This window comes from Herpailurus yagouaroundi, unplaced genomic scaffold (genome assembly GCF_014898765.1).
Source record: "Herpailurus yagouaroundi ecotype Mexico unplaced genomic scaffold, PumYag 163, whole genome shotgun sequence".
NCBI lineage: Eukaryota > Metazoa > Chordata > Mammalia > Carnivora > Felidae > Herpailurus > Herpailurus yagouaroundi.
This window is the reverse complement of record NW_024412404.1, coordinates 63,615,648-63,628,965: the sequence shown is the minus strand read 5'-3', so window position 1 is coordinate 63,628,965 and position 13,318 is coordinate 63,615,648. Positions and strand designations below refer to the sequence as shown.

Genomic DNA, 13,318 nt, shown 5'->3' with positions numbered 1-13,318 from the left:
GGCACGGTCTGCGGCATCTGTGACAGTCTGTGCTGCCTAGAGTACCCCCGTACCCCAGGGACCATGACATTGAATCGGAGGTAAAAAAAAAAAAAAAAAAAAAAAACCAGCATGACAGGTCCAGAGAGAGACCACAGAAGGAAGAAAAAGGCTTTTTGTCCTACACTTTGAACAAGCAATCCAACATCTTCTGTAGCTGGCCCCGTTCACGCTAAGTGCCACCCAGGCACCGTGGACAAGGCACAGGTGGAGTTTTCTTTCTGCCCACTGCCTGCTCTCCACCCCCCCCCCCCCGCCTGACCACTCTTGCACTCTCCCTCCTTCTGCAATCATTCGTGGACCTGGGGAGCTGCTGGGTCCCAGCGAGGACACTGGCCGCCCCTAGAGCTGCCGTGTCCCGCAGGTCACAGTCAGGAGCCAACTCGCTTGGTCTCCGTCCCCTTGTCTCCTAGCCAACCAGGCGACAGTTCCAGCGATGTTTTCCATATTCTATAAATCATGGAGAACAGAAAACAGGAGTTCAAGAAAAGACGCGTTTCTACAGCCGAACCGGGAGCTCTCTTTCATCAGGCCATTCGCTTAATTTGACTTTTCATTTCCCAAGAGGAGGATGTAATTAATTCTCTTTTAACCATATCCTCAAAGAAAACCCTTTCCTGCGGATTTAAGAAACTTCCCACCAGGATTGCCGAGACCCGCTGACACTGGTTCTCGGTCTTTCGCGGAATCTGGATTAGAGACGTCACGCAAAAGCTTCCTCAGCCATCCACTGAGCCTCACCGCACTGTGTGACTAGGGGCGACTGCCAACTGTTTCGAATCTCCCAGGGTCACCCCGACTCAGACAACAGACAAATTTCTACAAACTGCATAGGAACCCAGCTGAAATAAAAGTTACCTTTTTTTAACTTTTAAAATGAATTTCAGAAAAGGGGCAACACATTCTAGGGAAAAATGAGGACCTGATAGGCACCACAATGACAAATGCTCAGACGTGGTACTTGGGTTCCTAAAGAACACTAAAGAAGCATTTGGATTTATTTTATTTTTTTTTAAATTTAAACTCAAGTCAGTTAACATCTAGTGTCGTATTGGTTTCAGGAGTAGAATTTAGTGATTCATCTCTTACATACGACAGCCAGTGTTCATCCCAACAAGTGCCCTCCTCAATGCCCACCCCTTACCCACCCACCTCCCTCCATCAACCCTCGGTTTGTTCTCTGTACTTAGGAGTCTCTCGCAGTTTGCCTCCCTCTCTGTTTTTATCTTATTTTTCCCTCCCTTCCCCTATGTTCATCTGCCGTGTTTCTTAAATTCCAGATAGGAGTGAAATCATCAAATACTTTTGCACTGTTGACGAGAAGTATTTGGATTTCTTACATGCTACTTGAATTTCTAACCAGGCACTTGGATTTTTGACCAGGTATTTGGACTTGGAGTACAATACCTGCATTTCTGCCATGGTATCTGAATTTCTAGAAAAGGTACTTGGAGAGCCGTCTTGGAACTTAGATTCTTGATGTAATATTTGTATTTCTGATGCAGTATTTAAATTTTTTTAATGTTTATTTTATTTTTTGAGAGAGAGAGAGAGAGACAGAACACAAGCGGGGGATGAGGAAGGGCAGAGAGAGAGGGAGACACAGAATCTGAAGCAGGCCCCAAGCTCCCCACTATCGGCATGGAGCCCGACATGGGGCTTGAACCCATGAACCGTGAGATGGTGACCTGAAACGAAGGCGGACGCTCCACCGACTGAGCCACCCAGGAGGACCTGATGCACTATTTAGGTTTCTGGGGGCGCCTGGGTGGCTCAGTCGGTTTTGCACCCAACTCTTGATCTCCACTCAGGTCTTGATCTCAGGGTTGTGACTTTAAGCCTCATGTTGGGCTCTATGCCGGGCATGAAGCCTACTTAAAAAAAGCAAAAAAAAAAAAAAAAAAAAAAAGATTTCTCATGCGGTCCGACTCAGTACACAAGCCCCACGCTGGGGTCCTTGGTGCCAGGCGTGGGGCACGAGCTTGGCCGGCTACACCCAGGCCAGGCAGGAGTGCCTCACTGTACAGATGGAGGCACCCCCCACCCGTCTGAAGGAGCGATGCTGATCTGCCAAGGAATGGAAGCAGGCTGGCAGGGAGTGACCCTGAGACAGGAGCTCAACAGCTCTGGTCCCCAAGATGCGCCCCCCCCGCCTCCCGGTGCTATTTTCCATTAAGGTTATGGACCAGAGGCGGCTCGTGAGCCCAGCTGGGTGGACAGAGGCCGCTTGGAGTAAACAGCCAGACGAGGAGGAAGCTTGAGTGAGTGGCAACTGATTATGTTACTGGGCTCTCCGGGAGGGAGACTGACCACGTGGCTTTCCAAGCGGAATGGATTTGTAGCAACATGAAAAAAAAAAGAATTTTTTTTTTTTTTTTTTTAAACAACTACACGGCATTCAACAGCATTTGTAGAGAAAGGAGGGTCTGGGGATGTATAATGAGGTGCGACCGCCTCTACCCTGGAGCAGCATAGTCACAGGATGATCTCATCACTGCTATTTCCTAAGAGTCCCGTGGAGGCTAAATGCCTCCTCTTTGTGGTATCACCATGTCCCCCTGTCCCAAACACGCCGAGCACCACAGTACCCAGATGATAGCACGATTTTTTTTTTAAAGGAAACATGCCTTAATTCTCAGCAGGAGGAAAAACAGACAGCCATGGGTTGTGAATCACTCATTAAAAATTAAATAAATCCACCCACAACAGGAAACAGCACAACAGAATGTCGGCGGTGACTTCACGTTGGAAGGAAGCCAGACACAGGACTTGGAAACAGTGATGGCTCTGAGGGTGATCTTGCCCACACCGCGTGCATTCAGGACGCTAACTTCATCCCCGCGACAGGCACTTTCCAGCCTGTTCTTCTGCTGGGAACTCGCACCAGAGGGAAGCAGAGCGGCCCCAGGGGGTTTCCATGGTTTCTGAAAAGATTAAGCAATCTGCCTTCCCAGGGAATCACTTCTTCGGGTACCACAAACCATCACGCAACCCCCAGAACCATTTGCCAGAACGGGTCTCAGAACGGTGGGGAAAGGGCCTTTGTTTTAACTAGCTCGTGTTTCTGCTCAAGTTTTAAAGTCAGAGCCGAAGGATTCGCAGTTTTTAATTTGTGCACGCACACATCATGGGAAGAAGACTGCCCTTCAGAAATGTCTTCCCACTGGGGCACCTGGGTGGCTCAGTCGGTTAAGCATCCAACTTCAGCTCCGGTCGTGGTCTCTCGGTTTGCTTCGGGCTCTGGGCCAACAGCTCGGAGCCTGGAGCCTGCTTTGGAGCCTGTGTCTCCCTCTCTCTCTGCCCCTTCCCTGTTCGTGCTCTGTTTTTCCACCTCTCTCAAAAATAAATAAACGTTAAAAAAAAAAAAGGTTCTCCCACTAATAAGGCCCTCTTTTCTATGCTTCCTGGTTCTTTTGGAGGCAGTGGGAGCTAACTTGTTCATAAACAAGAGCAGAGGCAGAGAGATCCGGCAAAGGACGGCTGCTTTCCTTCCCAAGCGAAGGTTGTAAAACATTTACATCAGGAGGTAGAGACAGACTTCCCCCCCGGGAGGGAAGGAGACGGACGTAACTAGTGGATTCACAGCAGTGGCTCCTTTAGGGAGATTCCTGTGTTAACGCCACATCCAGACAGGCATCGCCCTGGATCATCAACTTCGCGTCTAGAAGAGACCTTAAGGAAATTGTCACCCAGCCCTTCTTTTACTTTTTTTTTAATTTTTTTTTTCAACGTTTATTTATTTTTGGGACAGAGAGAGACAGAGCATGAACGGGGGAGGGGCAGAGAGAGAGGGAGACACAGAATCGGAAATAGGCTCCAGGCTCTGAGCCATCAGCCCAGAGCCCGACGCGGGGCTCGAACTCCCGGACCGCGAGATCGCGACCTGGCTGAAGTCGGACGCTTAACCGACTGCGCCACCCAGGCGCCCCAGCACTTTACTTTTTTAGACCAAGAAGGTATGGCTCAGGGCATGAAGGGGCGTGTCTGAGTCACTCACACTCTAGGTCTGTCCAACTCCTCTCCTAGGGTTCTGTGCAAAACGCACAACCCCACCTGCTAAAAGAAAGGATTCCGACACAGGCCCTACGGGCAATATTTCCTCAAGCCGGAAACTCGGACCTACCACTGGGGTTTTGAACACCCGGCACGATTATGGGCCCACAGGGGCCGCCTGAGGCACACCGGCGGAGGGAACAGACAAAACCTGGGAGGAAGCCGGGCAAGTGTGTGCAAAGAGATTAGAAAACTGAATTTGGTCAGCACATAGCGTGTGGAAACACTCGGAACGCTGGCCAAGATCAACTCAACTGAGCATAAAGTCGTTCCAAAATATAATTATCTGCCAGCACGCTGTTTGCCGGGCCCGTGGGACATGTCCTCATTTATTGCTGTCCTCTGTGCCTCGCGTAACTGCAAAAGGATATTTTTCCATGATGGAAAATGTTGCTTTCTATTCGGCAGGTCTGCGTCCTCACTGCGGGGGGCGGGAATGAGTGCGGCCCGGCTTTTCGGTCTCAGAGGGAACCTGTGCCCCTGGGGTGGGGGCCGTTGCACACGGGTGGGTCCCTTCCCACTGTCCTACCCGCTCACTTCTCCCAGGTGGCCTGGGTCTCTGTCTTCACTTCTTCAAGGCGGAGGTGAGAACGCACGCCTGTGCTGCCTCCAAGGAATCTCGGAGGCCCGAGTGAGGTCGTGAGCCGGAGCTCTGCAAACTGTAAAGTGCTCTGCGCGAGTGTGCGTGTGCGTGATTATAAACGGCACGAGGCATTTAACTTATGTGGCAAAACAGGAAATAGATCAAGTCCTGTTTTGGTGAATAATAATTTCCACCAACATGATGATTTTAAAAAATTCATTTCTCAGCAGCAGCAGCAGCAACAGCGTGGTAACGTGGTGGCTTTCAACATATTTTTACGTACAGTATTTGAACACAAAATCTCTATCATTGCTGACAGCAGACCAGTCTTGGTAGGGTTGTTTGAGATCAGTTAAACGCCACCAACGTATTTTTTTTTTTAATTTTTTTTTTTCAACATTTATTTATTTTTGGGACAGAGAGAGACAGAGCATGAACGGGCGAGGGGCAGAGAGAGAGGGAGACACAGAATCGGAAACAGGCTCCAGGCTCCGAGCCATCAGCCCAGAGCCCGACGCGGGGCTCGAACTCACGGACCGTGAGATCGTGACCTGGTTGAAGTCGGACGCTTAACCGACTGCGCCACCCAGGCGCCCCATCCAACGTATTTTTAAAAAGTTGTTAGAATCCAATCAGTCCCCATCATAAAAACCACACAAATCCATTTTTTTTTCTGGCTTGTTGCTTATTGCTTGTTTCCACTCAAAACAAGAAGGAAAACTACTCAGAGAATCCGTTACAGGACGGATTTTCGTTTAGCAATTCCACAGAGAGTTTTCCGACATCTTAAATATTTTATACCAAACTCTGTACCGTAATAAGCTGTTTAAAAAAGTCACCTCAGAGCATCAGTCTTCGAACAGAATGCATTTATACTCCTGTTGCCCAGTGTCCCAGTTCACGTGGGGACATCCCCCAGGCCGTGGGACTAAAGTTGGGGGCCAGCGAGTTCCCGCATCGAATGGGGGTCCGTCCCCGCTCCTAACATTGTGCAGACCTCATTCCCGATTCTGTGGCCCCGGGGGTCTCAGAAATCCCTCTGTAAATCACACACCCCGGGGGCACCTGGGAGACTCAGTCGGTGAAGCGTCCGACTTCGGCTCAGGTCACGATCTCGCAGTTCGTGAGTTCGAGCCCCACTTCAGGCTCTGTGCTGACAGCTCAGAGCCTGGAGCCCCCTTCCGATCCTGTGTCTCCCTCTCTCTCTGTCCCCTCCCCTGCTCATGTTCTGTCTCTCCCTCTCTCTCAAAAATAAATAAACATTCAGGGGTGCCTGGGTGGCTAAGTCAGTGAAGCGTCCAACTTCGGCTCAGGTCATGATCTTGCGGTTTGTGGGTTCGAGCCCCGCGTCGGGCCCTGTGCTGACAGCTTGGAGCCTGGAGCCTGCTTCGGGTTCTGTGTCTCCCTCTCTCTCTGTCCCCTCCCCTGCTCATGCTCTCTCTCTCTCTGTCTCTCAAAAACAAATAAACATTAAAAAAATATATTTCAAAAAAAGTCATACATCTCAAAAGTTTGATACACCTCCTGTCCTCTTCCCCGCAGTGTGACCGATGCCACCATCAGGCAGAGGACGCCGTCTGTTTCCACACCGAAGTGCACAGGCTGGAAAGCCCGGCACACAGAACACCAGCCCTGCCTCATGCACCTGATCACAAGCTCCTTGAAGGACCAACTCACTGTCCTGCAGAACAGGTCCTTCCCACGTTCTCACTGTGTCATTTTGAACTAAAATACCACTGCACAAATCTAGCTGATAAGGCAAGTTAGGAGGGTGGGTCTGATTATAAAAAAAAAATAATAATAAAAAAAGGAAATGTCCCATTTAGAATGAGTGGGATTCTGACGTGTCACCCAGTCAGCCTGGGGCCCCAACAACAAGTGGGGATTGTTTTCCTAAAAGGTGGACCTCGCCGCGGATTCTTGGCAGTCGGACAACCCGCCGGCCCTGAGGCAGCCGGCTCTCCACGGCACCGTCCTTGGGCACCACTTGGCCCGGCTGCGGTGGATTAAAACAGTTTCCTGAAGCATAAATCCCAGATTTCCTGCACGGGGCTGGACAAAGCGAACGGAGGAGCTTGCCAAATTTTCCCTTAACGACCGCTTCCTGCTAATACTCTTGCACTGGATTCTTAAACGCCTTAGGAATTATATCACAAACAACCACGACCTAAATCCCAAGCGACGAGAAAAGTTCCCCTTTCCGGCGCCCCTTTACCTCCGGTCCTACGGGGATGATGCTGGGGAGCCATCCCGGCCCGCGAGAATCCATGTTTTCCTGTCAGCTGGAAAAGGATTTGTGGAAGAATTCCAGCTCTGAACTGGGTCCCTAGGAGCTCAGGGGCGAGACACGAGTTTATATAGAAGAGCTGTGTTCCTATTTCCTCTAAGTGGAAACCATGACCGCTTAATATCCATGGCTTGGGCATATGACAAACAATTACCTAGCGGACCCTTTTAGGTGGTACTTCTTGGAAGAATGTTGAAACTTTCCTGGGGGGAGGGGGGTGGAAATGGAAACAGATGAGGGATGAATCCGTTTGTCACCAGCCGGTCCGCAGGCATTCTTCCAACGTACTGTCACCTTCCAATCTCAGTTACGGGAGAATAACTTCTTCGCGGTTGGGAGCAGCACATTTTGCTCGGATAGGAAACCCAGAGGATCCGCTGATGCTAATAAAAACCCAAGAACAGGGCAAAGGCAGGAAATCGAAGTCAAATATCTGAGAAAGTGTTCAAGTCTTGTGAGCTCTGCACATCATACATCACGCTTGTCATTTCTGAAGACGCAGAGCCCAGCAGAGAAACCACCTGCAGAAACGTAGGCCCAGCTGAGGTGGTCAGAAAGCATGTTCCGAGGGGTCCGCCCTGCCTTGCCAAACACAGGCCAGGCCCCCGCACCTCATTTAAAAACCTTCAGCTTCTTCTTTTCTTTTCCTGCCTCGGTGGCCATTCCCGCCAACACCGAAGAAGAAAAGGGACTTCGAAGAGAAAAATCACACATACGGAAACTGACAGAGGAGGAAAGATACATCATTAAAGAGGAGACAGCTAGCGAATGAATACCGCAAGTTAATTTTAAAATAAAATTCACTGTTAATATCAGCACTTTAATTTCATTGCCTTTTATCCCTTTGGTATTTCCAAGAACCAAAGTGAAACAGCCAAGTTACAGTATCATTTAATTTTCCTCACTGGTGGATACCCTTTGGTATAACAATACAAGACCTCCCAGAGCCTGGAGAAGATATTTAAACCTTAATTACGTGTCTTGCATAAATTCTTAATTCTGACATTCCACTGCATTATTTAAAGACAAGGCAACGGAGACCCACAGAGTCGTAAGCGTTGTCGGGTTGAGGGACTTTGGTCATGTTCGATGGTGGATATGAATTATAGTATTACTTCCCCAGTCTGTATTTACATAGTACAAAAAGGAGAAACAAAAGAAAACCAGGGGGATGGTGGTCATGCTAAAAAGGCCCCTCTTAATCCAGTTTAACAGGGGAAAGTGGACTCTTTTTTTTAAGGCCAGATATTAATATAGAGCGTCTTTTTTTTTTTTTTTTTTTTTAAATGAAAAGTCAGAGTGTGCTGCTAGAAAAAAGAACTCCTTTGCTCTCTGTTATAGTACTGGGACATACATCACTACCCACTTAAATGCCCGCTTGGTATTTTTACTTTTTAATTTTAATTGCAACTTTTTAAAAAGTTTATTCATTTACTTTGAGAGACAGTGTGAGCAGGCGAGGGGCAGAGGGAGAGGGAGAGAGAGAATCCCAAGCAGGCTCCACGATCAGTGCACAGCCCGCTCGAAACCACGACTGTGAAATCACCTGTTAGTCGGATGCCTAACAGACTGAAGCAGTCAGGTGCCCCTTATTTTTATGTTTTTATCTTAAGAGAGAGAGAGAGAGAGAGCGCGCACGCATGTGTGCAGGGGGAGGGGTGGAGGGAGAGAAAGAGAGAGAGAGGGACGGAGGGAAAGAGAACCTTAAGCAGGGTCCATGCCCAGGGTGGAACCCACGGCGGGGCTCCCTCCCACAATCTTAGGATCACAACCCAAGGCAAAATCAAGAGTCGGACGCTCAACCTACTGAGCCACCCAGGCGCCCCTAAATGACATCTTTAAACGTTGGAAACAATTGCCATAATTTTGCGATGATGTTAATTACATCAATTTTATTACCTGCTAACTCGGGGTGAGCTCATTTATCCATTACAATGACCCCAGGAAGGGATTGACAGCTGAGAGCAGAGGGGGCGCCCAGGGCTCCTGGGTTCACCCAGCAGGTGTCTCCTGGGCTCCTGCAGCCACCCCACCACCTGAGCACCATGGCTTGGGACAGTCACCGACCTCAGGGGGCTTGCTCTCTCCTGCCCTGCCCAAAGTGAGCTATTTATTTAGCTCTAACTGACTCCAAACCAAATTTCTAAGCCCACAAATTAGAAATAAATTCCTTTCTGTTAGTGGAAATCCTGAAACTCTGGGACAAGACTCAAATGTTTAGCAGTGAATGTTTAGGCTAAGAGAGCCATCCGATGTTCTAACCCTGATGCCCCCAGCAGCAGATTCCAACAAAGGCTTTAAATGAGGTAGCCACCAAAGCAGGGGCTTACGCTTGGAACAGACTTTCCTCACATCGAAGAGAAAATTCCTAAAATAAGCAGCCCTTGTTACCTAACAACTCATAGCTTCCGAGGGCAAACTTTACTTTCTTTCCGCCTGGAAGGGAGGTGAAGCGGGGGCTGGGTGGCTCCATCCGTGAAGCATCTGGCTCTTGACTTCAGCCCAAGTCATCATCTCACAGTTCTTGGGTTTGAGCCCCATGTCGGGCTCTGTGCTGACAGTGGGGAGCCTGCTTAAGAGTCTCTCTTCCTCTCCCTCTCTCTCTGGGCCTCCCCTGCTCACATGTGCTCTGTCTCTCTCTCTCTCTTTCTCTCACAGAATAAATAAATAAACCTTAAAAAAAAAAAAGAAAGAAAGAAAGAAAGAAAGAAAGGGAGGTGAACAATGGGACCAGGTTGAGTGACATGGCCAGGAAGCAGGTGGAGTTGCCAAGAGGGAGGAAACTCTGGAATGGGCAAATGGCAAGACTGGGTTTGGAGGAACCAGTGCGGGGTGGAGAGCCAAGGAGGGTAAAGGTCAGATGTCAAAACAAATCATAACCCGGATCTTGTATTTGGGGAGGGGATGAGTCTGTGGGATGAGACCCTCAAATGTTTCATTCCAGCAAGATAGGGAGCCCGTGCTCTTGACGAACAGCATGTTTACTATCCATTGAAACCAATATGGATGAGCCAATGCCTCTCGCTTAGGATTCTGAGGCACTAAGGGACTGAAGACTGCTTGTACGTAAGTCTCTACCCCTGAATATGATTCCAGTAATATTCCTGCTCTTGGAGCCCACTGTTGACTTTTGCTGAAGTAGATCGTGCCATTGAAAACTGATTCACATCCGATAATGATGGCAGAGAGAAGAGGGTCAACGCAATTAGCTTAGCAGGTGACAAACGGAGCCTTCCCCATTCTCTATCTCGATAAACTGCTGGCTGTATCTACATTCCTTTGAGACAGGGAGCAAGAGTCCATACGACCCACACGCATTCGATCGCACCGGGACTACCGTAAGCATCTACACCCAGATGGAACACTGCCACGAGACCAAAAGGGGGGGAAGCCAAAGCCAAACAATCGACCCACCGACCTTAGAATAATTCAGGAGGGAGTCAGAGTATTTCATACAAGGTGACGTATGTGAGAAATACAACATCCTGGCCGCCTACATCCGGTGCACTCACCAAACGTGAGCACACGCACCACCGTGCCCCAGAGCCACCTGCCCACATACTGTGGCCACTTCAAGAGCTCTTAGATTTTCTCCCCTTGATTTCTTTGGGGGATCTTAACACCAGTAAGCCGACTGAGTAGAACACAAAAAGGCGGTGGTGTTTCCTTCTCTAAGTACTAGGACATCAGGGCCGTGGAACATTGCCTCGATCTCAAAAGGCATAAAACGACGTGACAATGGCACTGTTTCTTTCTTTTTTTTTTTTTTTTAACCCAAAGTGCATTCCAGAAAAGCTCCTTTTCAGCAGTTTCCCCCAAAGCAGATCAATTTAAGAGGCAATTACCATCAATGCAATTACGTGCCTCTGTGTTCCCTAATAGTCATCCAATGTGTTCAGCGAGATAAGGAGAGGCCCTTTGAAAAGTACAGACAAATCAGTGAAAGGAGAGCAGGTTGAAATTGTATTCTCAACAATATAGTTCAGGAGACTGAACAGCAAAGCCAGATTTCAAACACACACACACACACACACACACACACACACACACACACACACACTGATGTAACCAAAAGTATGATATGAGCCTCTTCAAGTAGGTTAAGGCATAACATTCAAATACACCAGCTGATCATACTGGCCCTCTTTCTCTAGAAATAATGCTTCGCTAACAATGAAATCCCATGAAATTCCACACCCCCTTTTTTTGTTGTTAACTACACATCAGAAAAAAAGTGTTTAAGTTTTGTACTCACCCAGGGGAAACGAAGGCTATAGTCTGAAAAAGAAAGGGGGAGAAAAAGAGAAAGAATTAGTTTTCTGGTTACCTGTGTTAGTTAGTTGCTCATTCTAGTCACTTCTTGGTCCACAGCTTTAGTTGGATGTGCTCATTTTTGCTTCGTTGTTGGGGTCTTCTTGAGGCCTTTCTATCTATCTACGTGATGATGACATTTTTTGCTACAGTCATCAGCTTTCAAAAAGTGCCCTGCCCCAAGCTCTCCTGTGATCTCTGGTTGTCAGTGTTGGGGGTGGGGGCGCGGGAGCTGACCTGGATCAGAAGCACTGGGTGTCTAGTCCCCAGCCTGGGAGCCTCCCTCTTCCACGGTGGTGCCCCCTGTCCCTCTTCCCAGATACCGCCTCTTAAAACCTCCATGGCTTGGCCCCTCATCCAGGTTTTCCAGCTAAATCATTATCCAGCCTGCTCACTCCTCAATAATTTAGCTTTTATGTCCTTTTCGTTTTTAACATCTCATTAGGATATAATTTACATGCCATAAAGTCCACCTGTGTACAATTCAATGGTTTTTAGCATAACCACAGAGTTTTACAGCCACCGCCATACCTAAATTTAGAGCGTTTTCATCATCTCAACAGAAACCCCACGCCCATTAGTTCATTTTAGCTCTCCAGCCCATCCTCCCCCCACCCCCTCTCCCCTGGCGACCACCAATCTACTTTCTGCATATGGGTTGGTCCCTTCTGGACATTTCACAAAAATGAGATCCTACAGGACGTGGCGTTTTGTGATTTGCTGCTTTTACTTAGTACATTTTTGAAGTCCGTCCATGTTGGAACATGTACCAGTCCTTTGTTCCTTCCTGGGGACGAATACTCTTTCATTTCCCATATACCATATACCGTACTCTGTCTATCCACTCCTCAGCTGGCCCTCGGGTCCGTGGCCGTGGCCCTCGGGTTCCTGTGTGAGCGGCTAGCAGGGAAGCCTCACGCTGGAGCTAGAGACCATGAAGAGTTGTCACCACGCATCTGTGCCGTTAGATGTTTCGATCGCCACTATTTTTAAGTAGCTAATGCGGTGCCCGGTGTCTTCCACCAAAATAGAATACTTCTTATCTTAGTCATGGCCAGGCTAGATATTTTACACCAAAGACAGCACTCTCCAGCACACAATCATAACAAGTTGTTGCAGGAATTAAGAAGCTGACCCGGGAAGTAGGTTGAAGTCAAAAAAAAAAAAAAGCAGAAGAAATAGTTCTCCTAATACTAAGGAATTTTAAATCTACTTGGGCAAGTCTACAGCTAATGTGATCTTCAGTAGGGAAGACTGAATGCTTCCTCACTAATACTGGGAACAAGGCAAGAATGTCCACATTCACCACTCATATTTGACATTGTACTGGTCAACGTAATAAGGCAAGAAAAAGAAATAAAAGGCATTGAAACTGGAAAGAAAAAAAAGTAAGACTTCAGCATTCTCAGATGACATGAGCATCCACATAGAAAATTCCAAAGAATCCACCAAAAATCAACTGGGAACCAGTCTGTTGGGTAACATATATAAAGTCACAGAGTTCCCAGAGTACAGCAGGGCCCGATGTAACACAAAGTGAATGGCGGGAAGGTGAGGGAGGCACTGATTGTTGGGCCGCTGGTGATCATGGGAGGTGAGGGGAACTGCTTTTCGTAAGAATAATTGTAAGAGTCCACTCCTTCCAATCCCCTAAGAGAGCCTGGGAAAATGCTGGGGAGAGAGACGTGTGTGTTTGTCTGGGGCCAAGCATGGTGAGAAGCCAGGAGCAGAAAGGGCTCTTGACGCTTCAGCCTTCTTTAGAAATGCTCAAAACTACCTCCCAATGTAATGTTCAGTCATTTTATCATAAAGTAAAACCCAATGATATGCAGAAGCAAAGGTGCAGGCTTGAGTCAAACCACACTGAAAACCACAAGGGAGAAAAGCCAAGAGTGTGTAGAACCAGGCGGGGACCCTGCCCAACGATGGTTAAACAAATGAATAAGCATAATTGACTACATACCAACCCAAAACACACACAACCATTTTGAATTCAGCTTTGAACTCACGCTGTTTCAGTTTTTAAACTAAGCAAGGATACACGG

At 48.1% G+C, this 13,318-nt stretch overlaps 1 protein-coding gene across 1 annotated transcript in view; it reads right to left on the bottom strand.

Annotated features, from left to right (window-relative positions):
• PTPRE (protein tyrosine phosphatase receptor type E) overlaps positions 1-7,697 on the bottom strand; it is a 94,557-nt gene extending 86,860 nt beyond the window's left edge. The window contains exon 1 of the mRNA XM_040486784.1: positions 6,891-7,697. The gene's annotated coding sequence lies outside the window, so the exon portion shown is untranslated. The remainder of the gene's footprint in view (positions 1-6,890) is intronic.
• Between the last annotated feature and the right edge of the window lie 5,621 nt (positions 7,698-13,318).